This window comes from Cololabis saira, chromosome 18, assembly GCF_033807715.1.
Source record: "Cololabis saira isolate AMF1-May2022 chromosome 18, fColSai1.1, whole genome shotgun sequence".
Taxonomy (NCBI): Eukaryota; Metazoa; Chordata; class Actinopteri; order Beloniformes; family Belonidae; genus Cololabis; species Cololabis saira.
The window spans coordinates 2302020-2326180 of record NC_084604.1 but is presented as its reverse complement, the minus strand read 5'-3'; the positions used below and the strand labels follow the sequence as shown (position 1 = coordinate 2326180).

The 24161-nt window shown below is 45.0% G+C and overlaps 1 protein-coding gene across 5 annotated transcripts in view; it reads right to left on the bottom strand.

Moving 5' to 3' along the window:
* fynb (FYN proto-oncogene, Src family tyrosine kinase b) overlaps positions 1-12941 on the bottom strand; it is a 100028-nt gene extending 87087 nt beyond the window's left edge. For 2 of the 5 annotated variants that reach the window (XM_061706899.1, XM_061706901.1), the window contains exon 1: positions 12715-12940. The gene's annotated coding sequence lies outside the window, so the exon portion shown is untranslated. Of the gene's footprint in view, positions 1-12714 lie in introns of all 5 variants that reach the window. The other 3 variants (XM_061706900.1, XM_061706902.1, XM_061706904.1) reach the window with 3 other exon arrangements.
* Between the last annotated feature and the right edge of the window lie 11220 nt (positions 12942-24161).

Below are 24161 nucleotides of genomic sequence, written 5' to 3'. Positions count from 1 at the left end.
CACCATATACCATATAACACCATATAACACCATATACCATATAACACCATATACCATATAACACCATATAACACCATATACCATATAACACCATATAACACCATATACTATATAACACCATATAACACCATATACTATATAACACCATATAACACCATATACCATATAACACCATATAACACCATATAACACCATATAACACCATATACCATATAACACCATATAACACCATATACCATATAACACCATATAACACCATATACCATATAACACCATATAACACCATATACTATATAACACCATATAACACCATATACCATATAACACCATATAACACCATATACCATATAACACCATATAACACCATATACCATATAACACCATATAACACCATATACCATATAACACCATATACCACCATATAACACCATATAACACCATATACCATATAACACCATATAATAGACCCTCCAGAAAAACGCGGGCAAAAATCCTTGATTTTGCGGGCTAAAATCATTGATTATGCGATTAAATGTGCAGGTTTTTTATGTGCTTTTATGCGGTGAAATTGCGGAATATGCTGGAAGTTGCGGAATATGCGGGAAGTCGTGGAATATGCGGAAAGTTGCAAAATATGCAAAATATGCAGGAAGTTGCGGATTCGGCGCTGAGCTCTTCCCTCTTAAATTCAGCGGGTTGTCTCGTCTGATCTGAGGTCGTAGGCGGAAAAAAAAGGAGAGCGCGGGTGGAGAGGAGAGGGGCGGTGGCCGCCTCTCTCCCCCCCCAGCCCGCGGCTCAGCGCTCGGGTGATTGCCGGGCGCGCCGGCGCGGTGAGGGGACGAGCCGGAGCTCCGTCACCCCACGTGTCCGCCGCCAAGATCCCCAAGTGGATGGGAGCGTGCGTCCACCTCCGCCGGCCTTCGCAGGCGCAGTGGTACGCGGTCAGCGCGGATCCTGAGTCCACCGGCAGCCACGCCCACCGCGCAAGCGGGGGCTCGACGGAGACGGCACTACCTTTTTCCTCTCACCCCCGCGGGTGAGAGCTGCTGTTTGGGGGGTGGCGGTTTCTGCGAGGGGTGCGGAGGTCTCCGGGCGGGTCCCGCACGTCGCGACCGGGCGTCGCGACATGTCACTCACAACACTTCCCCCTTTTTCCAAACTTTATGCGAAAATGTGTGGCTATTGTGAAATCAAGCGAGCCCCGCATAATTCGCATATTCAGCGCGGACATATGCGATCATCGCGGGAAATATGCGCCCTTTTAGGAATAAATGTATCCCTGCGTAATCTGCGCCATTTGGCTGATTATGCAATGAATTCTGCGATCGCGTAATCGCGTTTTTCTGGAGAGCCTAAATATAACACCATATAACACCATATACCATATAACACCATATAACACCAGTATCAACAGCAGGCACTTCTGTCTACAACGGTTAACAGTTGAGGACAGAATGAATGCTGCACTTCTGTTTTCAATATAGAAGGTTTTACCATCCAAAACTCTAGAGTCATATCCATACGCCACTAGATAGGCAACAAAGGGCCGGTTTTCACTTCCTAAGTCAAACACTCATTTTCTGAAGCATACATATAAATCAATGAAATCATGGAATTCTTTACCACTATATGACTAAATTAACACAGAAATCAATATTCAAAAAGAAAATTAAGAAACACCTTGGAATATCATATGTATAGGATACCATACACACTTAGGTGTGGCCACTCAGATACGGATGTTTCATGTATGTTTTTCTGCTTTAAGATAATGATTTACATGTACCGTAAAGTTTAATGTAGGTTTGTCGTGTTATGTCGTTTTCTTTCTTTGTCTTGTTTTTAACTGTATGTTTTAAATGTATTGTGTAAATGTAATGTGTGTGCTGTGTTTAAGGGCATAGCTAATGGGGATCCTTACAAATAAACAAATAAACCAATCCTCCAAGCCCCCGGAGCCCCCGGAGCCCCCGGAGCCCCTGGTACCCTGCTGAGGCCGCCGTGAGGACACGGCAGCCGACCTGCACAGACAGACTGCGGGGCATTATACCCACCATCGCTACACACGGTTGAGTCCTGTCAGGCGTTGACGGACATGATGTCAGCTGTCTCACTGTAAACTGCTTAGATCCCAGTAGTTGTGGCTCCTGGGGGGCGTTTACACTCCTTTATTTACTCCTCCTGCATAATATACTACTACTACTGTCATTTAGCTTTTATCCAAAGCGACTTACGTCTGAGACACACACCATTCAATTTTTCAATTTTATTTATATAGCGTCTAATACAACAAAAGTTGTCTCCAGACGCTTTCCACAGACCCAGAACATAAACCCCCGAGCAATTATTACATAAACAATGGCAGGTAAAAACTCCCCTAGTGGGAGAAAAGCCTTAAGCCAAACAGTGGCAAGAAAAACTCCCCTTTAGGAGGGAAGAAACCTTGAGCAGGACCAGGATCATAAGGGGGAACCCTCCTGCCGAAGGCCGGACTGGGGGGTCGGGGACGTCAATTCAATTCAATTCAATTCAATTCAATTCAATTTTATTTATATAGCGTCTAATACAACAGAGTTGTCTCTAGACGCTTTCCAGAGACCCATACCCAGAACATGACCCCCGAGCAGTTATTACATAAACAATGGCAGGTAAAAACTCCCATAGTGGGAGAAAAACCTTAAGCCAAACAGTGGCAAGAAAAACTCCCCTTTAGGAGGGAAGAAACCTTGAGCAGGACCACATGTACAAAAGAAAAAAAAGAAAAGGGGGGGCAGCACAAGAAACTACAGGAGCGATGGACAAAAATGATAGCTATGAGATACTTATAATGAATAAAAATGGAGAAGAGCGCCCCCTGATGTCATCACACCCAGAGGAGCCATGGGGCCGCCGGTCATGTGACTCATACGCTTTAGAGAGGGATGCATTTCCAATGGATCCAACTCTGCTGTTCAAATACGACGTACAATCGGACGTCTGTAATGACTGCCGGGAGCTAGCGTCCGGGAGCAAGCATCCAAGACAAGGGTTCCTCCGTGGGCCCCTGTGACTTCGTGAACCCCCCCCCAGCTCTTCCCCCCCACAATTACATTGAATCACAGATTAGAAAGCACCTGTAATGCTGGATTCACACTGAAAGCGTCAAAAATCGCCTGTCGACGCCTGCAGGGGGCGGGGCTTTCAAGCTGCACTGCAGAACTGGAGGGAACAAAGTGCATATAGTCTACACATATCTATATATAGCTGCACATCTTCAGTTTCCTCTTTCACTATGGATCACACTTTCGGAAGCCTTCATTATATTTCTGCGTTATTTCCTCATAGATAAGAGTGAGTTTGATGCTCCTTAACAAGTTTGGTCCTGGATCAACATCAACCATCATCGTTGGTCCCGGTGAAGCTGCAGTCTGTCTGCGGTGATCACTGACACACCGGGTCCCAGCGGATTTGGTCACATTGTTTAAACTGTGTTTTGTGATTAATAAGCACAGTTTTAAATTATTTTGCGTTGGATCGATGTAGCAAATAAAATCGTTGGGACCATCCAGCTCCTCAACCATCAGTTATTGTTTCACATGAGCAGTTCAGGTAAAAACGGCAGTCAAATCAGCAAAAATGTCATTTTGCTGGATGAAATTTATTAATTCCTGATAAAATAAGTTTGTTAGTGCACAGCTCTGCTCCTGTACGTATGTGAATGAGTGTACGTTTGTGTGAACATGAAAATACAATCTGCATTGAGGTTTCTCGCTTCAGGAATCCCGGTCTGTGATTGGACGCTGCCTCGGCGTTGCCACTGCTCATTTGCATAAAGTCCAGATTTTTCAACTTCCAATTGACACTCTGGACGCCTCCAACGCCTCCAACACCTCCGTGGCCTCCGACACCTCTCACAGCGAGCTTTCATAGAAAATGAATGGCAACTGGACGCCTATGACGCCTGTGGCTCTTTCAGTGTGAATCCAGTGTGAATCCAGTGTCCTGGTGTGATCTCGGTCTCCGAGTGTACGGCCCGGCTGCAAAAGCACAGATCTGCAATGCCACCAGTCCCCCCCCCAGAGTCGCGGCGCCGCTCCGGGACCGAGGTAAATGCTCAGCCCGTCCGGTGGCCGGCGGCATTAAGAGACTTTTAAATATAGAAAAGGAGGCACTCCGGTGCGGTTGAACTCCCAGATAGAGGCTAAATGGGCCTGAGAGCAAAATGGAATTGGAGAGATTAGTGGAAAGCCGGGGAGATTAAAAATGGAAAGTGCTGGGCCGGGATGTGAGAGTCAGCTGTGTACACCGCCGCTCCACACGTGAACGAGGGCACCGAGCTGCTGCATTGCACATTTCTAGCACACCGTGGCGGGTGGAGCTGCAGCGGGTGGAGCTGCAGCAGGGGGGTGTGCAGCAACAGGATGTGCTCGCACCGACATCTACCACACGCAGGTGTGGCCAAGTCACATTTTTGTTTATTTATGTCGTGACATCAGCTATTCTTCCTGGGGTCCCCAATGCAATTTTAAACATAGTCCACACATACACACATTTATCGCTGTTACAGGTCACTGTAACACCGAGTCATCATATACACAAACAGCAAACTTTCTGTCTAAAATACATTATTGGTCTCATTGAATTTTATGTAAATAGTCTTTTGCTACCTTTTTAAAACTGTATTTTGATGTAATATTTTTGATGTTATTAGGTAATGTGTTCCATCCTGTGATAGCTCTGTATTAAACAGTGTGTTTTAAAAAGTTTGTTCTTGGTTTAGGTGCCAGTAAATTATCATAACATGATTGTCTGGTTGGATATTTATTGACATTTCTAGTGAACACTATCTGATCTGCCAAATATTGTGGTTTTTTATTAATCAAATTATTATGGTTATTTATTAATCAAAGTCCTCATGAAAGTAAGGTAATCTGTCCACCACCAACAGCCATGATAAATGCTGATGCATTTTTAAGATATTTGCATGAAGTGAACAATTTAAAGCAATCCTAGCTGCTTTGTCCTGTGCAATTTGAAGTTTATTAATATCATCACACTTCCTCCAGAGAAGGACTCTGGTCCTAAAGATGGCGACTGCACCATGAAGTCTGAATGAGCAGAAGTGAGAGGCCGTCACACGCTCCATCACATGCTCCGTCACATGCTCCGTCACATGCTCCGTCACATGGCGGCACAGGGCCACTTTCGTCCCTGGTTTGACATTTACTCGTCTGTGAGAACAGTGTGATCCACCCCCGGGGCCACACGGGACCACACACAGAGACACGCTTGTCCTCGTCCGTCCTCCATCCGTCGCCCTCGTCTCCCCTCCTGACCCGCCACCAGCTCCACGTGACCCTGCCGACCCTGAGGCCTCGGCACCGCCAGAGCGCCACGTCCAGGTCCACGTCCACACAACTTCAGTAGTTTATCATTACGTCTGTGAGCGTCTACGAGACGCTGCTGGAGACAGAAGAGTAGGGGATCGATTCAAACGTCTTCTTAAGATTTAGAATCCATTATCAAGATTTGGTTCGATACGATTCTATTCCGATATTGATTTGGGTTAGTGTTATTAAAACTGTTTTTTGAGCTGTTGCATGAATTACATGACTGTAGTTATGCAACACATTAATACTAGTATTATATTGAGATTCAACAGCAAGTATTGGCAGCTAATGATGCTGTAAGGACCAATCACCTCCCAGAATGCTGATAGAACTGCTTTCAGAAACATCGTGTGGGGTAGAATTATCAAACAGATCCAGAGCGGAAAACGTATCAAATTGGTTCAAATTTCAAATTTTTATTTTTTCCCATTTTTCTGTCTTTTTCGGTTTTAAATTTATGAGAATTTGGTTTAGCATTTTATGCAAATTTAACCCCAAGAAAGTATATAAAGCAATTATAACTGAAAACTTTAATGTTTTCATACTTTTAAACATATTTAAAGGCAAAAACATAGCAGTAGTTATTCTCGTGTCCAACAAAACATTCCTTTTTTGGGCATAAACAAAAAAATTCCAAAAGTTATTTTTTCCATTTAAAGTAAAAAAAAAAAACAGTAACACAGTACATCCAACTGAGGGCCGCGGCTTTGTGGCGCTCGAAACCCGGAGACTGTTGGGGGGGGGCTGATAAGAGGGGGGAGCCGAGGAAGGCGTTGAGTTGAGGGAGGTGTGTTTATCAGTAAGTGTATGTGTAGCGATGAGTCCGTGAACTTCGCCCTGAGCTGCTCTCAGCCAATGTCCTTGATGTTATCAGGCGGCTCGGTACAGTTCTGAAAACAGGGTCCACAGATGTTCATGGGAGAGGGGAGGGTTAGTGTTAGTGGGGGCAGAGTCATCTTGTTTACCAGGAAGATTGTGACCAGAGCGATCGGCCAAAAACCGCCCTGTCAAGGCCAGATTATAGAATCAATAATTATATTGCAAAAACAGGCAGCCTCAGTAATTTTCCGTCTGCCTTCAGTCTGTGGTTCATCAATGGCGACTCCAATCAGACGAATTTGTGATCAATTCCCACCAAGCCGAGCTTCCAAGTTCTCCAAGGTCTTATCCATCCTGCCAATGAGCTCAAAGACCGCCGCCAGCCTGCAATTCTGTTTGAGAATCGCATCCAGTTTACGGCTTTGCTCCCCCAGCGTTACAGTCTGAGCGTTGATCGCCTTGCTTGACCCTTCAGCCACGTCCGGCAGCTCTGAAAGGGCCAAAACAGCTGTCGACGACTTACGCGTTTGTCGGTAGACCAGGAATCCCCCCTCCTCCTATGAAGAGGATAATCAAGAGAAATCCTGCTATCATAAATCCAATTATGAAGCATCTTCAACGTCCTCGACAGACAGAATCGCCAAGCACAAAGGTTTCCAGTATTTGTAGGAATCTATTGTGTATCCAGCAAAAAATGTCCCATCGGGGCAAGAGGGCTCCCTTACCCCCTGACTTCTTGTTGCAAAAATTTGGTCAATTGTGCTGAGAGACCAGTTAATCAATTCCATGATTGTATAGTTTCGGAGGAGTGAAAAGGAGAGACTATGAAGACGAGACAGGACAAAAGCAGTGGCAGGGCAGATAGATAAGGGAGAGGAGCAGAAAAAGCGTCGGCTTTCGTCGAGAGCCGGAAGAAGGCCGGTATTGAAAAAAATCGATTCTCATATTAATTCCTAAAAATCGATTCGTATCTCTATACGTCGATTTATTTTTTTTCATCATTACATTACAACTTTTGGTATTTTTTGTTTATGCCCAAAAAAGGAATGTTTTGTTGGACACGAGAATAACTGGTGCCATGTTTTTGCCTTTAAATATGTTTAAAGGTATGAAAAGATTAAAGTTTTCAGTTATAATTGCATAAATTGTCAATATTTCATTGCTTTATAAACTATCTTGGGGTTACATTTGCATAAAATGCTAAATACCAAATTCTCAAAAATTAAAAACCGATTTCATCCGTCTCTGTTTCCTCCCTGGATCTGTTTGGTAATTCTGACCCATGATGTTTCTGAAAGCAGTTCTATCAGCATTCTGGGAGCTGCTTGGTCCTTACAGCATCATTAGCTGCAATACTTGCTGTTGAATCTCAATATAATACTAGTATTGATATGTTGCATAACTACACAGTCATATAATCCATGCAACAGCTCAAAAACAGTTTTAATAACACTAACCCAAATCAATATCGGAATGGAATCGGATCGAATCAAACCTTGATAATCGATTCTGAATCTTAAGAATTGGAATCGATTCTTGACATTTGAATGGATCCCCAGCCCTAGTGACGAGGACGGCGTTGCAGCGGCAGAGACACAAGGCCGGCGCTGGGCACAGAAACAGACGGCACTACGTTTCCGCTGCTTTGTATTCACTTAAGTGAAAAATTGGAATAGGAGTTACGCATCATTAGAGTCCACCATCAGCCGAGCTGATGGCCCTCAGGGGACCACGAGGCCCTCTCTCGCAGGGGGTTGATGGTTCAGGGACACTTTTATCACTCCAGTTATGTTGTGCACATTTTCCACACTAGTTCTGGGTTAATCACATTACTGCATGGGGGATAACAGTCACAGAAGCGAGCGCTTTGGCAGCGATTCACCACACCAGAGTGGAGTTCTGAGGTCTTAACTGAAACACTCCTGCGTGCCAAACGCCGAGGAGCTTCAGCAGCGGCGCCGCCGTGCAGCTCTTAAGCCACAACTCACACTGGGATTTTCCTGCAATAGGCCTCCAAGGGAATAGGTTTCCAAGGCAACCACCTCCAAACACAGATTATCCCTGCAGCCCCCCGATAAATGTGCTGCGCTAATTCACGCTGCAGCTGCAGCGCCTGAAGTCGGCAAGACACGAGATCACGTGCTCCTACAACCCGGTGAAAGATCCCCCTCTCTGATGGGGTGGAGGTTCAGTGGTTCCTCTGAAGGGACAGGCTGCACATCTCCAGACAGGACTTACATCTTATTGCCTCTTTCAGCAAGACATTGCTGAGCCGCAAACTGGAGCCGTCATAGAAATGTGGTTGTGTAGAAGAGTCCGGGCGCTGAACTGGTCTGCAGTCCAGACCTTTCACCACCATCAAGGAAGGACCAACGCCGTTGAAGGGGAAGGGAGGTGCACGGCGCCAAACATCACCCCGATCCAACTCTTTGCGGTCTCTCTATATTTTGTACATTTCCTCAACTTAAACATTGTTTTTTTCTGTGGTCTGTTGTCAATGAATCCAAACTAGACAGAACAGACTGCAGCGGACAATCAGGTCTGGGAGAGGATAACTGGGACTAACCTCCCATCTATCCAGGAGCTGGACAGGTCCTGGAAATGGGCAACATCTCTGCAGACCCCTCACACCCAGGACCAGGACCAGGACCAGGACCAGGACCAGGACCAGGACCAGGACCAGGACCAGGACCAGGACCAGACCCCTCACAACCAGGACAGTCTCTCTGAACTCCTCCCCTCTGGACGGCGCTACAGAGTACGCTAAAATCTCCAGACTCAGAGACAGTTTCTTCCCCCAAGCTGTTGCTCTGATGAATCTCATCACTCATAGAGTCTCAGAGTAATCAACACTGTGCAATAATAATAATAATAATAATAATAATAACCATATGCTGTAAAAATGCACCTTTCAATAATCATGTCTACCTCATACTGCTGCAACTTTCACTTTAAAAAAATTGCATATATGTTAATAAGAGCTGTCATTTGTCTATTGCCTATTTACTGTACAGTGAGCGAAAATAACAGAGTCAAATTCCATGTCTTGTCTGACCTGACTTGGCCAAATAAACATGATTCTGATTCTGATTCTGATGTAAACAGAGGCTGGATGGAGGGATGGAGGGATGTCTGTTATAAATGGATGGAGGGATGTCTGTTATAAATGGATGGAGGGATGTCTGTTATAAATGGAAGGAGGGATGTCTGTTATTGTTTCCAAAGAAGACAGAGGTGATGGGAGCTCTTGTGTCCGCCGAGGGAGCTAGAGAGGGAAGGAGGGAAGGAGGGAAGGAGGGAAGGAGGGAAGGAGGGAAGATGTTACTGCTAAATTCTGGCCATGAAGACTGAACTGGAAGAATGGACCCGAACAACCAGAGCAGCATCAACATTTCAGAAACATTGAAGAAGAAAGAAACCAGACCCCCAGTCTTCCTCTGAAGAATCTGAAGAACACAAGCACCTAAACGATGTCTGCACATCCGGGAGTTTCTAAAGGCAGAACTTTACACGGTTGCTTTTTCAATTAAATCAGAAAGTTCAAATAAAAGCCAACAAGCGGGTGATCAACACACAACAGCTGAGCTTCTCTTGGAGATTTACAGGCTTTAAAGTCAGAACTTCAGGGCCCCCGGGGCCTCTCGCTCTGCCCCCCCCACCCCCTACTATTTCTTTTTTAAATGTCAAACTTTCTTATGTTGTTCTTGCAATTTGGTGAGTTTAGGAAATCAGAATTTCATAACTTTTTCTGGAAATGTATTTTTTCTAACCAAATTCATAAGCATATAAAGTCAACATTTCTTTTTAAATTCCATAGTTCCAAGTTTTAGGCCAAATTTGTTAATAAAGACAAAGATAAAAAAAAAGTCAAATCAAATCAAATCAAATCAAATCAAATCAAATCAAATCAAATCAAATCAAACAGCTTGAAAACTAAACCAGAAAAAGTTTCTACTTATAAGTTTTTAAATTAAAAATTCAGCGTTTTTTTTTGTTGTTTTTTTTAATTATGGAAGAATTCCCCCCTACCATGGCCGGTTTTCCCCGCTCAAATGTCCTGAATGAACCACCACACTGGTCCATCTAGGGCTGCCACCTTTCAGAAACAGAAATAAAGGACGCCCCGATTTCAGCAGCACTGGCGCCAAAAAAAAGGGACATCCCCAAAACTTCTAAACTGCTTAGAAATGTATTTATTTTATATGAAAAAACAAAATGCTTTAATTTAAAGTGCTTTAATAGCATTGAACTTGCATGACTGTACAGACAGCCAACCATACTAGCAACTGAAATAGCCTCTGCTCCGATGGAATGTACGTCCACATCAGCCCAGATGTAGAATAATATAATAATAATATACATACATACAGGTGAAGGTCGGAAAATTAGAATATGGTGTAAAAGTTAATTTATTTCAATAATTCAACTTAAAAGGTGAAACTAATACATGTATATTACATAGTCTCATTACATGCAAAGCAAGAAATGTTAAGCCTTTATTTCTTATAATTTTGATGATTTAATTCTTTATTAATTTCATAAAATATTCCAATTTTTTGAGATTTTTTTTTATTTGGGATTTTCATAAACTGTGAGCCATAATCATTAAAATTATAACAAATAAAGGCTTGAAATATCTCACTTTGTATGTAGTGGGAAATAATATATTTGTTTCAACTTTAGTTGAATTTACTACGAATGCAGTTTTGTAATATATTCAAATTTTCCGCCCTCTACCTGTATATTATGACATCAATAATTAAGAGCATAATATATGTCCGAATTGGTTCAAGGTGGAACGCAACTTTTAATTCCCAATTACGTAACAATCCCGTATTTCCAGGGACGGGTGGCAACCCTACGTCCATCTCTCCTCGGGAGCCGGTTATTCCTGGAGCTCAACTGAACTCGCAGATTCACAAATCCATACAGATCAACGCAGATGTCTTGATTTGGTGTAAAATCCCTGGCGCTCTGCAGGGTTTCAGAAATAAGGGGCCCCCCAGAGCAGAATGACTGCGTTTACATGCAGTCAAAATTGGGGTTATTGCTGATAATCCGGTTACTGAAACATTGGGAATATTCCGTTTACATGGTGATTAATCATTTGGGATATCTGGATCAAACCAGCGACGCACGGAGAACATCATGACACAATTCCCGTCATTTCTGCTTCTTCTTCCTGTATCCAAATTCAAAACAAATGCTGCTTCACGCAACTTTTCTCTCACCTTCTTGTAAATCTTCTATCCCGGTACTTTCTACCGTCTACAAATGCAGAAATGTTCATATCCTTCATTACATTTATGAAGTGATTAGTCTCCTCCTGGTCTTGGTTTCTCCGTGTTTAGAAGAACTTCCTGGACTCAAAAGACCATTAGTACGTACTCAATAGTATGTACTATCCCTACTCATTCTGGAGAACTTTATTAATGTGGATTGATGGACACTAGCTAAGCAGAAACTTCCCACAATGCAATGCAGCGGCGTTAGGTTGCTAAGTGATACGTATATGTCATAAGTATAATATTTAGTATAATAATATTATTATATAATATTAATATTATAATGTTCGTATATAATAATATTATATAATGTCATCTTGTTTAGGCCACAATAAACGGGAAAGAGCGGATTGGAGCTGCTACTACTGTGACAGGAGTTGTTACCATGGTAACAACCCCCCCCCCCCCCCTCCCTACGGCAGGAAGTGACGTGGGAGCTCTTAATAGTAGGCTACATCCGAATTAATGCATACTACTGATTTTTACTCAAAAGTGTGCCGAACTTAAGTTTACTTTTTAGTATATACTTTTTAGTATGGCATTTCGGACGCACCTCAGGATTCCTTGTGAACAGAACATGCGCCAAAAACCAATTCCTGTTCCGTTTGATGGGGATATTCCGTTTGGTGTTTACATGACCCAATATTCAGGTTTTAAAAGGAGTAACCCAGGGGTCATATTCAGTGAATATATGAGCAAATTCGGGTTATTCAAAGGGGTTATTGGTGTTTACAGGGCCGTGCAAATTCGGGTTATTGCCAATATTCAGGTTTTAAAAGGGTTATTGATGCATGGAAACGCGAGCCCCCCAAAAACGAAGAATCTGCTGACGTGCAAAAGTTGCACCAAACCAAAGTTGCTGGGAGGAAACGCACACGGAGAGACACAGTTTCACCTGAATGACACGCAAGATCCTCCCGCAGATTCCCCGCAGATTCCCCGCAGCATCCTAGCACCGGGACCGGTCACGTGGGGATGCGTCCTTCATCCCTCTCCTCCATCATCAGTGGTGATGATGGAGGAGAGGGAGGACGGGGAGGACAGGACAGAGGGGAGGACAACAAGAGGAGCTCGATGCGTCAATGGCGACAAAAACACATGTTTTTTCCCAGTCAAAGCGCTGGGACACCTCGGATCCCGGACCGCGGAGAGGACGCGCTCCCGCGGCGGCTGCTGGACGGGACCCGAGCCCCGAGCGAGGGGCCGGGGGGACCGGGGGGACCGGGGGCCGCGGCTCTTACCTGGGGAGGGGGAGCCACTAAAGCCCCGCAGCGCCGCTCTCCATCGGCGTGCTGTGGAGGAACCGGGGGGTGAATGAAGCCGCTGCTGCGATGGCGTCAAGTCTGCAGGCAGCGGTGTGGCTGCTGCTGCTGCCTTCACGGGCTGCAGGAAATCTGCCCTCCAGCTCACTAAACAGCTCCACGGCAGGGGAGGACCATGGAGGACACGTTTCATCTGTCCTCTCGGCTGCTGAGTCCCGTGTAGAGGCAGGACTGGAGCTGAGGGGGGATGAGGGGGGATGAGGGGGGATGGCATCCCCCCCTGAAATAAAAACGGTCCAACCCCCCCCCCCCCCCCCCCCGAAATAAAAACGGTCCAAATCATCCCCCCTGAAATAAAAACGGTCCAAATCATCCCCCCCTGAAATAAAAACGGTCCAAATCATCCCCCCTGTAAAACTGCCATCCCTCCTTTCCATCCTTTATGTCATTTCATCAATGAATGTGGTTTTACTGCTATTTCAACATTTAGAGTCATCACCAGAAAAATAACAGCAGAAAAATAACTTATTTGACAATTTTCACCTGTTTCAAGTAAATTTTCACTTGAAATAAGTAGAAAAATCTGCCAGTGGAACAAGATTTATCTTCTTATTACAAGCAAAAAAATCTTGTTCCACTGGCAGATTTTTCTACTTATTTTGTGAAAATCTACTTGAAACAGGTGAAAATTGTTGTTTTTTCCAGTGATGAGTCTTGTTTTAAGTGTAATGAGATTTTTTTATTTACTAAAATGGGACATTTTAACTAGAAATAAGACAAATATTCTTGTTAAGATTGTGAGTTTTTGCAGTGATCCATTTTACTTATCCTGTGAAGGACAGAGTCATATTGATAAGTTCAGAAAACTGTTTTTTATTGTTGTGTTTTGATGTTTTTTAATGCCATCAAAATGTCACGATGCTTAAAAGTCCGAGGCTTCTCCACATGAACGAACCGGCGCATTGAGTGGCAGGAGGCTCGTCCAATCACAGAGCGCGGGAGGTTTGGATGTGGGCGTGGCGGAGTTCTGTGTATAAACAGATTTGTGGTGGGATGGAGATCAGGGGGATGTCATCCACGTACTGACAGCTCAACTAGGACATTTTAGACCATTTCTTATTGGTATTGAATCACACAGAAAGAAAAACATCGGGAACGTGTTTGTCGCGATATATCTGACCTGTAAAACATCTTGTGTCTGTGGCAGATAAGTTTCTAACTACAGTTGAGCTGCAGTGAACCGTTTGACCTGGCTGTGGCGCCATCTGCTGCCCACATGCAGAACTGCAACACTGCTTACTATGTATACAGGACTGTCTCAGAAAATTAGAATATTGTGATAAAGTTCTTTATTTTCTGTAATGCAAAACTATCATACATTCTGGATTCATTACAAATCAACTGAAATATTACAAGCCTTTTATTATTTTAATATTGCTGATCATGGCTTACAGCTTAAGAAAACTCAAATATCCTATCTCAAAAAATGTGAATATTCTGGGAATCTTAATCTTAAACTGTAAGCCACAATCAGCAATATTAAAATAATAAAAGGCTTGCAATATTTCAGTTTTGTAATGAATCCAGAATGTATGACATTTTTGTTTTTTTAATTGCATTACAGAAAATAAAGAACTTTATCACAATATTCTTATTTTCTGAGACAGTCCTGTATATGTCATGATATGAGGGAAGACACGACTTGTATTCCTCACAAGGCTTTTATTTAGCACTAACGGTTAACAGAAAACAGAAAGCAGCCCCAGCCTAACGGTAACACCCGCGAGCTGTCAACGTTCACAAAGTGACGTCATCACCCGACTGTTGCCCAACAGGCCAACAGGCTAGATCTCACAACATCTCCCCTTTTAAAAGACAAACAAACATTAAAGCAGCACTATGTAACTTTTCCAGCTTAATCTAATATTTCATCATCATCATTGTGATGGAACATCAACTTCCAACAGGTTTAATGAACCTCTGTCATGGTCTGAGGGGTCTGTATCGCCTTCACTGGCACTATGTAACTTTGAGGAGCATGGTAGGAACCCTGCCACACTAAAAAACTACACATTTTTACGGCTTTGGCTGCTTTACGGCATATGTCACTTTCTCCTCCTTCCCGATTCGTAGTCCAGACCAAAGCTGGGCGGGGCGTGGAGCGCAGAGCTCAGCAGAAGCTGGTATCATGGCCAAAGCAGCGGACAAACCAAGAAAATAAAAGTTTTATCGGAGGAGGTGAAGAAAAGAAAGAGGGAGAGTAACAAGCTAAATGCCCGGACAAGAATAAACATTGTCCCGGCGTTCACTCGCTGGCGTGAGCTGAAAGACGAGGAGGGATGTCCGACAAGAGAGACAGAATTGTTATGATACAAATGTAAATGTAGAGTTCTATGTTCAATAAGAATCACAATTAGAATGTTTTCACATACAGGGGATTCATCTTGGGTTCTAGTATTTTTCCTGAGAACTGTACAATTGTGCAGGGCTGATCTGCAAAATATAAGGAATGGGCATTCAGTTATTCACAGGTTATAAAGTATTTTTTTTATTTTGTCAGTAAGTATGTTGGACTACTAATTTATGACGAAGTCCCTCTAAAAAACGTGACAGGAAAAAGGTGCAGTAGAAACGCTGAAACAGGACAGGGGGGCGGGGTGATTTCACTAATAAAACCAAGTTGAACTTAGTGATTTTCAACTTCGTCATATTATATTGTTTAGCCAAAAATAGATACATTACCTCTTCACTATCCATCCTGCAAACGACCGCTGAAAACAGAAAAGTAGTTTTGAAAGTCCGTCCCGTCTTCTCTCATTCACTATCAAAACAAATGCAGCGACGGGGACAGGAGTTTTCCGGCAGTACGCGCTGGTGCTCATGGGAAATGTAGTGTTCTTTCTGGTAAAGCACTACCGCTTTTGTCCAAAGGAGCCGCCAAACTCAACAAAAGCTGAAAGTTACATTGTGCTGCTTTAAAGGGGACATATTATGGCATTTAATGTATATTTTAAACAGGCCTTGAATGTCTTAAAAACAATCTAAAGCTTGTTTTTTCTACATAAATCAGAAATCCAGCCTGTGGGCCCTGTCACTAGTTTTACCGCTTCTAAAGCCTTTTTCTGTGATTCATTTTAGGGGAGGGGAGGCTATGATAATGAGGCTCTGTGCTGATTGGCTCCCTGAATGACGTGTAGCAGGGGAGGAGAATAAACCTCGCTCCGCTAGAGCAGCTGCCGTCGTACACAAACTGTGTCCCATGCGAGAAGCTTCTGCGACAAAATAAAATCCATTGCTTTATTTTTTTTGTATTGGACTGTCCTAACTGGCCGCGAGTTTAACAGTTTCAGTGTGGACAGAGAGAGTTTAACAGTTTCAGTGTGGACAGAGAGAGTTTAAAGGTTTCAGTGTGGACAGAGAGAGTTTAACAGTTTCAGTGTGGACAGAGAGAGTTTAACAGTTTCAGTGTGGACAGAGAGAGTTTAACAGTTTCAGTGTGGACAGAGAGAGTTTAACAGTTTCAGTGTGGACAGAGAGAGTTTAACGGTTTCAGTGTGGACAGAGAGAGTTTAACGGTTTCAGTGTGGACAGAGAGAATTTAAAGGTTTCAGTGTGGACAGAGAGAGTTTAACAGTTTCAGTGTGGACAGAGAGAGTTTAACAGTTTCAGTGTGGACAGAGAGAGTTTAATGGTTTCAGTGTGGACAGAGAGAGTTTAACAGTTTCAGTGTGGACAGAGAGAGTTTAACAGTTTCAGTGTGGACAGAGAGAGTTTAACAGTTTCAGTGTGGACAGAGAGAGTTTAACAGTTTCAGTGTGGACAGAGAGAGTTTAACGGTTTCAGTGTGGACAGAGAGAGTTTAACAGTTTCAGTGTGGACAGAGAGAGTTTAACAGTTTCAGTGTGGACAGAGAGAGTTTAACAGTTTCAGTGTGGACAGAGAGAGTTTAACAGTTTCAGTGTGGACAGAGAGAGTTTAACGGTTTCAGTGTGGACAGAGAGAGTTTAACGGTTTCAGTGTGGACAGAGAGAGTTTAACGGTTTCAGTGTGGACAGAGAGAGTTTAACGGTTTCAGTGTGGACAGAGAGAGTTTAACGGTTTCAGTGTGGACAGAGAGAGTTTAACGGTTTCAGTGTGGACAGAGAGAGTTTAACAGTTTCAGTGTGGACAGAGAGAGTTTAACAGTTTCAGTGTGGACAGAGAGAGTTTAACGGTTTCAGTGTGGACAGAGAGAGTTTAACAGTTTCAGTGTGGACAGAGAGCGTCCGATGTCACGCAGCTCGATAGTCGGACGCTCTTTCAGTTACACGCTGTAAACGGATCTTAAAGCCTGATTTACGGTTCTGCGTTAAATCGACGCGTACCCTACACCGTAAGCTCTGCGTTGGTGTAACGCGGAACCATAAATCAGCATTTAGTCACCTCAGTGGCGAAACAACTCAGCACCGGGCCGTGATGCAAGATCATTAAACCAGGCCCTGCCCATTACAATGTAAAACAGACACGCTGTGATTGACGCAATCTCACAGCAGATGCATCACCATTCAAATGACAACGGGCACTACTGACAGCTTTAACCCTTAACACAACCACAGCGCAGATAGATATGTTTAAAAAAAATCCACATCAATAACACAAGCACATTGCAATTTGGTGACACGGCAGAACACCACATAAAAACAATCATAGCGCATAAACACAACAAAAAGCACATATTAACTAACAGCATAACGCACACAGTGCGCCGGTGTGCGACAGAACACCGGCAGTGCCAACAGCTGAGAATAAACCCACACAGCGCACAGATTGAAATTTGGTGGCACGGCGGCACACCACAAATAAAAACATCATAAACACGCATAAACACAAACAAACTAGTGATAGACTATCACTATAACAAATATTAATAATAAAGGGCATTACTTACCATTACAGTTTGACTTTCCGGGCCTTCCGCTGGGCAAAGTCATTAATTAATTGAACTGTTCAACTCTCATCACTCCTTTCCTCTCCTCACTCGCCAACTTTTCCTCTACGCAAATATGGGTTACACATGCGCACTACACCGGCATCATCCGAGATCATCTATACATTTAGATTTTTATTTAAACTAGATATATCTTTATAACCAGCCCATAACATTGATGTAAACACACACACTTCAAAAAAAAAAAAGAAAAAGTCCAGGGCCCGCACATCCCCAGGTCCTGCGCGTGCGGGCCCTGGACAGGTGCGGGCCCTGGACACGTGCGGGCCCCTATGCAGTTGCATTGTCTGCATATATGGTAGTTTCGCCACTGAGTCACCTCGTCTTCACACAGGAAGAATTCTCATCATTTCTTATGTTACAAGACAGATGAATCATGTTAACTGTAAATAAATCACAACACTGAATTTTCACAAATGGCAACTTTATTGTTAAAAAAATAAAATATGAGTTGTATATAAATAACATTTATGCACTATTTCAGCCGGATCTGCCCGGCGGATGCTGCGCGCTGGCCCCGCAACACCACGGCGGGCGCCCGGCGTGACTCCAGGGCACATTGCCCGTTACTGGTGATCAAACCGACAGATTTCGCTGAAAATATCAGAGGGTGAAGCTGATCCAGCCTGGGACGTACCCCAGAAATCCCTGCTCCCAAAGCGGCCGGGAACCTGGAGAATTTAGTCGGACGGACCCTGCTTTGGGAACCAGGAAGTAGGCTGGAGCAGCGCGCATCACCGCGACTTCAACCGGGGAATCTGACCGGTTCCGACCGGCCGGGACTGGAGGAACCCGCCTGGACTGGTAGCAGGGGCTCCCGGGGACCGACCAGCGGGATTTCAGCCGGATCTGCCCGGGGGATGCTGCGCGCTGGCCCCGCAACCCCACGGCGGGCGCCCGGCGCACAGATCGGCTCCGGCGCGCATCCTGTGCTCATCGCCCGTTACCGGTGATCAAACCGACAGATTTGGCTGAAAATCTCGGAGGGTGAAGCTGATCCGACCTGGGACGGACCCCCGAGGACCCAGCTCCCAAACCACCCGGGAACCTGGATGATTTAACCCGGATCCGCTCCGCCGCGGCGCCGCGTCCGACTGGCTCAAGGAAGGACCGCTCCAGCCGGCGGAGAGAGCTAGTTGTGGGCGTGGTTTCAGCAGCAGAGGCCAAACCTCTGCCCCTCGGGTGACGTCACCCTAGGCGCAGATTCTAATCTGCTCAAAAAAAATCACGGGATTCTGTAAGGCGGGGGTCAGAGAAATGCAGAAATTCATGGGATTTTGTCTCCCCTGTGCTGGCAGGGATAGGGGAGATCACTTTATATATGTTAAAACAAGAAAAAACATGTTTTTCATAATAGGTCCCCTTTAAACAGTTTCCATTCAACAGCGTCAAACATAACTTTTTTTTCCCACAATAACAATCTCTCCCAGTCTCTCTCCCTTTTCCTTTTTTTTCACAAAATCGATTTCGTTCCACCATCACAAAATCGAACAGGTGTTGCCAAATGAACACTGGACGTCATCGGGGTAGACTACCCTCAGTCCTGAGGCTATGTACACACGTAGCCGGGTATTTTTAAAACCAAATATTTCCCCCCTCCGTTTATAAAATAATTTGTATCCACATTACATCGTTTTAAAAAAAAAAAACCTTCCACACATAACCGAAGATCTGCGTTTTCAACCACATTCATAAGCATTCCAAACCTGTAGATCATCTGTAGATCATCTGTTCTTCCAGCCTTCGGGCCGCCTCCGCGGCGCAGCTTCCCCGGGAGTGGCGTCTCCTTCTCGGTAACGAGTCCCCCCGTGTCCCACCACGGAGCTGCCGCGTTAAATCCACGCAGCCCTACGCCGTACCCTACGCCGTACCCTACGCCGTAGCCTACGGCGTAGGGCTGCGCGTCGCCGCGTACCCTACGGCGTAGGCTCTGCGTCGGTGTAACGCAGTAAACGGTGGTCAAGAGCAGAGACCATTTATTTAATAAATAGCTTGGAGAACAGATGGTGGATCATCTGTAGTTCTGTAGTAAACAAAGGTTGCACGTCAGAGCAGATTTGTTGCTGTTTTGGCGCATAATGTGACGTTTGAAAACGCAAAACTCTGGTTGTCTCTGTCTATACGCATATACATGTACATAAACAGAGTTTTCAAAAATATTCACTTTGCCCGGAGTTTTTTTAAACATTCGTTTATTTGCGTTTTCATGTGGATGACAGGTCCAAACGTAGGAAAATATCTTCGGTTTAGCAGATACCCGGCTACGTGTGTACGGGGTCTGATAAGGGATTATTCTGCCCTTTTCAAAGATGGAAAACAACTTGTAAGTGTAAACATCACTTAACCCATTAACTTTAGTCACCTTTCAGTCTATGGTTCAACCACACAGACCTACTAATGACAATATCAAGTGTCAATTACTCTCAGGGCCTGATTTACTAAAGGTTTGCGTGCGTAAAAACGTGTGCAAACTTGACATCACCCGCAAACCAATGTGCAAGGTGATCTACTAACAGCGTGCAAAGAGGACTGCGCCTCTCAAATGAGCAAAATAGCACACGCTGTTCATTTAGTACTTTTGCCCTGATGAATAATCAATATGGGGCGTACCCGCCAGAAAGCGCTAAATACTGGGTGGGGAAAATGCAAATAGGTCCATTTACCACGCGCAATGAGATTTACCAAGCCTGAAAGTAATTGCGCGTATTGTGATTGCGTCTGTATTTAAAACGTTCGAAAGGAAGGTGCTAATCTGTTGCTGCTGTTATTGTGGCAAGGAGGCAACATCGCCAAAATCAAAGAATACGCAGAGAGAGAGTCTTTATTCTGCTGCATGCTATTTTAAAAATGGTTGCACAAGTTTTATTAAAGGCCATTTTTTCTTTAGTTCTTCGCCTTATATCTTGCCACCTTCTTTTAACCTCATCTGCCGTTCTTTTTGTCTTACCAACTGCATTTATTCTATCGCAGATTTTCTCCCATATTGCGTTTCTTTTTGGTAATGTTTAAATTTCTTTGCTGTAGTTCATGAATGTGTTTATTTGCCTCTTCCACTAATATCTCTAACTCCAACTCGTCAAATTTCATTTTGCGCTTGCGACTATCCTGCTTTCCATCCAGACTCTCCATGGCGCAAACTGTAAGACACGCAACACCTCATTTACATACTGAGGTTTGCACCTGTTATCAATTGCGCAAGCATTCTTAGTTGATCACCCGCAAAACACACAACAACAGCACGTGCAAACTTTTTCAGTGCACACGCAATTTAGTACTCTTTAATTAGGATCTTAGTAAATCAGGCCCTCTGTCTCTAAATCAGCAGTTTACAGTTTTTCACAATTGTTTAAACACATTTATTGGAACATCAGACACAATGTGCACAACCTGAAACTCATGTTTCAGGTGGCTGAACCAATCCTGCCGAACTCCAAGCACATTTACTGCTCTAGACTCAAATTCCCATTCCATACCACACATTTCTCACAACACTATACACAATTCCCAATATCCTGCACACTCTTCCTGAATTCCCTCTCTTGCTGTTCACACACAACACACAGTCAAAGGGTCACAGATGAGCTCCTGGTTTGTTTGGAGAACAATGGATGGTCAACATTGAGAGAGGTGAACAGCTTGCTGTGAGGTCCAGTGGACTGCACATTTTGAGTCCAAATACTGTAAAATATTTGTTGTTTCAGTAAATAATTGTGTGTTGTTTTCTATTTGAGTAGCCTTTACATAAGAATACTATATGGTGATATATTCCATCCAACAGCTGAAGGTGTAACACTGAACAAATGCATGATTCTACTGAACATTCATATAGTGTTTTCCATTCATACTATAGTGTCTTCCATTCTGCACATCAGTGTTCAGTGGGTGCTTAGAAATGTCTACTCAAATGATGTATGTGTTTGGCATTTGAGAAGGGAATACCATTTAGTGAAGAGTTAACACTGTTTTGAGTGTAGAGTGTGCTTTTGCAAGAGAAGTGTAGGATTTTGCATTTTGTGTGTGAGTTTTGTAATTTGTGTTTAGAGTTTTGAGAAAGTGAGGTAGTCTATCAGGAAATGTGTTTAAACAATTGTGAAAAACTTTAACAGCGCTACAGCTGAAATTAAAACAGCTTTTATCTCTGGGCTTCCTGATATGGTGTGACGTATGTGCAAACGTAACTACGCAGTCGCTTACGTACCAGAACGTAAACCACGCAGTGACGTAGCAAGCAAAATTTAGGGGTGGTGCTGAAAAGTAGGGGTAGTGGGTGTATTGGGACAGGCCCCTGGGAAGATTACAAGTGCCCTAAAATCTGTGGCTTCTTTTTTTAGGGCTAGTGGTAGAAAGTAGTGGGTGTATTGGGATTGGCCCTTTCTCAATCTGCGAATATCTTTTTCCGTCATTTGTAAGAGTGCGGGAACAGAAGGCGACGGCCCGCAGCTCCCCATCGTGGTTTTGTAACAGTGCAGCACCCAGGCCGTAACTGCTGGCGTCTGCACTGACCACAGTTGGCCGGTCCACGTCATAGTAACACAGTGCTGGTGCTGCCACAAGCATAGCTTTTGCTTTGTTGAACGCCTGCTCCTGAGGCTCACCCCAGACCCATGCAGTCTCTTTTTTGAGTAGATCGGTGAGCGTGTGCAGAATGGTGGACAGGTCAGGTAGGAATTTGCCTACATAGTTTATTAGTCCAAGCACCTGACGAAGTTGCTCCACATTTGTGGGGCTGGGCATTGTGGAAATGGCTTCCACTTTGCTCTTGTCTGGTTTTATGCCATCAGCGCTGATGATGTGCCCGAAGAACTGTAGTTCAGTCTTTCCAAAGTGGCACTTGGCTCTGTTGAGCTTTAGGCCTAAAAAATTAATTATCACTGAATCTACAAAATTAGCCAATTAGATTTACAACTTCACGCTAAGATAACAGATTTATTGAATCTAAGCACTTTAAAGTTGTTATCAAAACTCTACAGGTTAGTGTCTAAACTGGACGATTCAGTCTATCTCCCGATCTCCAAGTGGGAGGCGGATCTCTCTCTTAATACCGACCAGTTTTCTTGGTCACAAATATGCTTAAATACGTTTACTATGACTAAAAACCCAAACTTACAACTTATACAGTACAAAGTTCTTCATAGAATACATTATACTGGACAAAGGATGTTCCAGATGGGCTTTGTCACCTCTAATATCTGTTCACAGTGCACAGAGAACACTCCTGATAATTATATGCATGCTTTATGGTTCTGTACACCGGTACAGAGGTTCTGGAAGGAGATTTGTGAGGATTTATCCACATGGATCAACCACAGAATCCCAGTGTGCCCCACGGTATGTATATTAGGTCACCTGGGAGACACTCAAATAGAACCTAATTGGACACACCGGCTTCTCACTGCCTTATGTATCGCAAAGAAAACCATTCTAGTAAATTGGAAACAAAAATCCAGTTTATGTATCAACCATTTTAGGAATCTTTTATCAGATCATATTAGTAGTGAGATAATGTCTGCCTCCACTGAACAACATTCGGCTGAATTGCACTCTCTGTGGTCCCCGATCATTGGCTTCGTTACCTAGTGGGGGCGGGGGGGTGGTGATCTCGTAGCCCTTGAGGTTGGGGGTCGGCTTGGGGGGTCTGGGGCGCGGACCTCCGGTGGCCCCTGGGGGGCGGTGGGGGGGGGCCGCGGGGCCCTGTCCCTGGCCGGTGGGGGCCTTGGGGGCCTGTGGGGGGGGTTGCCTCATGGCGATGGGGGGGGTGGCTGGGGGGCGTCGGGCGGGGGGCTGTGGCTTGGGCGTCTCCGGGTCTCCCGGGGGGGGCTGGGCCGTGGACGGGGGGGTCCCACTCGGAGGGCCCGGCCCTGCCTGGGTGGGGGGTGGCTGTCTGCGCTGGGGGGGCATTGCTGCCTTGGTCCTCCGTCGCTGGGCAGGGGCCGAGTGCCCCTGCGGATGTGGGGACTCCGTGACCCTTGGGGTGTCCGCCGGGGTGGCTTCGGGGGGGGGGTTGGGCTGGGTCCGGGGATCGGGCCTCCCCTGACCGGGGGGTGCACGGGCGGGCACGGCGGCGGGGTGGCACCATTCCCAGGTGTCTATGTCTTATGTTGTCAGTATGAATGGGAGGATGTTGGACTGTTTCCCCCTCCGTCTGGGGGCTCCGGCGGCGCCGGGGGCGCCCATGGAGGTACGGTGGGGCCCTGGCCCGGCTCGGAGGGCCGGCCCCCGTCTACTGGATGACCGGTGGGGGACTTATCAGGGCCGGCTTTGCTGGTCCTGCTTCCTGGCTTCGGCCTCCGTTCCCCCTCCTTCCCCCCCTACACGATTCATACGCACATAGGCGAAGGGCGGGGGGCCCGGGTCGTGGGGGGCATTGTCCCGCGTGGCCCGGCACTCCCCGCCTCACGGTTTTAACAGCAAAATAGACACTGCACATTCAACACTTAAT